This window comes from Schistocerca serialis, chromosome 7 (genome assembly GCF_023864345.2).
Source record: "Schistocerca serialis cubense isolate TAMUIC-IGC-003099 chromosome 7, iqSchSeri2.2, whole genome shotgun sequence".
NCBI lineage: Eukaryota > Metazoa > Arthropoda > Insecta > Orthoptera > Acrididae > Schistocerca > Schistocerca serialis.
The window spans coordinates 597518352-597522271 of NC_064644.1; the positions used below are offsets into that span (position 1 = coordinate 597518352).

Below are 3920 nucleotides of genomic sequence, written 5' to 3' on the forward strand. Positions count from 1 at the left end.
CTTATCTCTTAAAATGGCGATACCAATGAAGACTGCCTGTCGGTACGGGCACAAGAATGCCAAAGCGCCGATGAAATGCACGATGCATCGCAGTCAGTGATCTACACTTCTTCGGCTGCAAGACGCAACAGGCATCGTGTTGATAAGGCCTCATCGCGCATCACACTGAGCCCTTAAAAACGATCGACGCATGAACCTACATCTAACTCGAGGCCAGGCCCCTTCTATCACACAAATTTCCTTTCCGGAATGCCACTTTTATCGTAATTCAGAAAGTTTGTAATCTGAAACTTCCTGGCAGATTAAAACTGTGTGCCGGACCGAGACTCGAACTCGGGACCTTTGCCTTACGCGGGCAAGTGCTCTACCAACTGAGCTACCCAAACACGACTCACGCCCCGTCCTCACAGCTTTACTTCAGCCAGTACCTCGTCTCCTACCTTCCAAACTTTACAGAAGCTCTCCTGCGAACCTTGCAGAACTAGCACTCCTGAAAGAAAGGATATTGCAGAGACATGGCTTAGCCGCAGCCTGGGGGATGTTTCTAGAATGAAATTTTCACTCTACAGCGGATCGTGCGCTGATATGAAACTTCCTGGCAAATTAAAACTGTGTGGTCCCGAGTTCGAGTCTCGGTCCGACACACAGTTTTAATCTGCCAGGAAGTTTCATATCACCGCACACTCCGTTGTAGAGTGAAAATTTCATTCTAGTTTGTAATCTGATTATAGAGCAGTTGTTTGTAATAACATCACAACATAGAAGACAGACATAACAAAAAAAAAACTTCTAAGATTTTGTGAATATTTTGCAGTTTGTCCGTGTTTTGTAGCAAATGTCCATCGGTAAATGTAAATTATTAAAGACTGGACGTTTTTGAAAAATATCTTGTATTGTCAGTAGCCTGCCGAAGAAGTGGAGAGTTACTTTCTGCTAGCGACAATGCCAGTTAACACGGTAAATGTCGTCGATACGCGAATGCTATCTACCAGTGTGGGCGCATTAATTTGTCTCTCGGAGACTCGACTGCAGAAAATAGAACTGGAAAGCGTTTTTTTTTTTCCTGCATGGAGGGAGAGGGGGAGGGGTCAGCCGATGCGACTGCTGCGGGGGGAGGGAAGGGGCGTGGCGGTTAGATTAATAACGCCCCCGGAGGCTCGGCGGAAGCGGTCGCGACAAAAACGGCAATTAAAAATCTCGAATGTAATTATGCAGATAACAATACGAGCGAAGTTTAGATAACAAAAATCTTGTGCATGATTAAAAAAAGGCTCTGGCTGGCACAAGACAATGGCGCATCTCGAGTACTAACTAACAATAATAATTAAAGTAATAAAACCACCAGTACCGACAACAACAACAACAACAACAACAACAATGTGTGGCGTAGGAAGTGGGGACCGGGTCGGGACGAGATGAGTCGAGATGAGGGCAGATAGAGGGGGGCGCGCCGCGCGGCCGGTGTGCGCAAGTTATTAGGTTTATCGCGTGTCGCGCTATAATGCGTGCAGTCAAGCCAGCACCGCAACTCGAATTAAGATATCGCTCCCGGGGCTCGCGTAAAGTAACTATAGGGGCGGTTTTAGGCGCCCCACGAAAACCACTTGGGCGAAATTGCTGCCCGCAGATGTCATGACTGGCTAATGAGTGCGCGCTGGTGCTGCACCCACCCCCTACCTCCTACTTCTACCGCAGTCACCCCTTCCCTCCACCCCGCCCCCCACCCTCTCTTTAATTTGCTCCTTTCCCCCTACCCTGGCCGACTCCACCGCCCATTAAATCTCCGGACTTAGCTTAATACAAAATGCATTGTTGTTCTTCCATTATGTAAATGAAAACTGAAACCAACAATCCGCGTACAGCCACGAGCACGTCAGTCCTCTTTTTTGCCGCCCCCCCCCCTCCCCAGACCCGCGCGTCTGCACTTCCTAACCCGCCCCGCACTTGCCGTTCCACCCTCGGATTTCAGCGTCGGCTCTCCGGAAAAGGCGGCGCATTCTCTGCGAGTCTCACAACTCCTGCTGCCATCTCATCCGCCGCCGTCGCTGTCGACCGCATGAAGCAGGCCGCTCGTCTCACAGCTAACGTTCAGCTCAAATTCGTGCTTTAAAAAAATTGTATACCGATGTTTTTCTTGTTGTGGTCTTCAGCCCAAAGATCGGTCTAATGCAGCTCTCCCAGCAAGCATGTCCATTTCCGAATAACTACTGCAACATACAACCTTGTGAATCTGTCTACTCATCTCTTGCTCTTCTTCTACGGTTTTTACCCCCACACCTCCCTCCCTGATTATCCCTTGATGCCTCAGAATGTGTCCAATCAACCGACACATTCTTCTAGTCAGGTTGTGTCACAAATTTTTCTCCCCATTTCCGTTTAGTACCTCCTCGTTAGTTACATGATCACCCATCTAATCTTCAGCATTCTCCTGCAGCATATTTCGAAAGCTTCTATTCTCTTCCTGTCTAAGCTGTTTATCGTCCATGATTCACTTTCGTACATGGCTACAGTCCGTGCAAATACATTCAGACAGGACTTCCTCAAATTTAAATGTATAAACTATGTAACAAACTTCCCTTCTTCAGAAACGATTTTCTTGCCATTGCCAGTCTACATTTTATATCCTCTCAACTCTACATCATTACTTATTTTATTGCCCAAATAGCAAAACTCACCTACAACGTTCAGTGATCCGTTTCCTAATCTAATCCCTCAGTAGCACCTGATTTTATGCAACTACGTTCCATTATCCTTATCTTTTTTTGTTGATGTTCATCTTATATTTTCCTTCCCAGACACTCTCCATTCCATTAAACTTCTCTTCGCCGGCCGGAGTGGCCGTGCGGTTCTAGGCGCTACAGTCTGGAACCGAGGGACCGCTACGGTCGCAGGTTCGAATCCTGCCTCGGGCATGGATGTGTGTGATGTCCTTAGGTTAGTTAGGTTTAATTAGTTCTAAGTTATAGGCGACTGATGACCTCAGTCGCATAGTGCTCAGAGCCATTTTAGCCAAACTACTCTTCCAACCCGTTGACTGTCTCCAACAGAATCACAATGTCATTGGCAACCCCCAGAGTTTTTATTTATTCTGCCTGGTCTTTAATTCCTACTCCAAATTTTTCTATGGTTTTCTTTATTACTCGGTCAATGTACAAATTGAATAACATCCGAGTAGGCTATAACCCCATCTCGCTCCCTTCTCAACCACTGCCTCTATTTCATGACCCTCGATGTTTCTAACTGCCGTCTGGTTTCAAAATAGCCTTTCGCTGCCTGCATTTTAGCCCTGCGTCGGCGGAAAAAATTCTTAACTATGACGGTAAAGGGAAAATTCACAAAATTCAGAGAGTAATCTCACCGTCACCGTCACTCGCGTAAGCTGCTGTCAATCCTACTTCAAGAACGCCTTTAATGAATTCAAGTCCAAATCACAACAGCGTACTTCGTAACTCTCCAGCAGAAGCACTAGTCCACGCCCAAACTACTAAACATTTCAATTAAAATGGAAAATCAACATCTATATTTCCTTGTAGCGAATACAAAACGCGCCACTTAAAATCCCTAACTAGTTCTCATGTCAGTATAATGTTGAAGGAGAAATTCTCAATCCCAGCTTGACACTGTGTACATTATACAGGACCAAGCCCAACATATCACAGCACTGTTTTTTTTTTTTTTTAATATTTTGTGTAAGTTCAGCCTTCGGCCCCCACCACTGCGTGATCTTTGATGTTTGCTGTCGGCTGTCCGCTATCCACTATCCGTGGCCAGTTGCTCGGTGATACACACCGTGCTTGCTGCAACTATTTTTTGCAGTAGTTAAGCGCAGAATTCATCTATTTCGGACCCTCAGCTCTTTCTTCATCAATCAACATCTTCTTGCGAGCAGATCGCGGAATTAGAAATGCCAAGAAAGGAAG

At 46.1% G+C, this 3920-nt stretch overlaps 1 non-coding gene across 1 annotated transcript; it reads right to left on the reverse strand.

The window, feature by feature from the left end:
* Window positions 1–311: 311 nt before the first annotated feature.
* Trnat-cgu (transfer RNA threonine (anticodon CGU)) lies at window positions 312–386 on the reverse strand. The gene has a single exon. It is a non-coding gene; the product is annotated as a tRNA-Thr (tRNA).
* Between the last annotated feature and the right edge of the window lie 3534 nt (window positions 387–3920).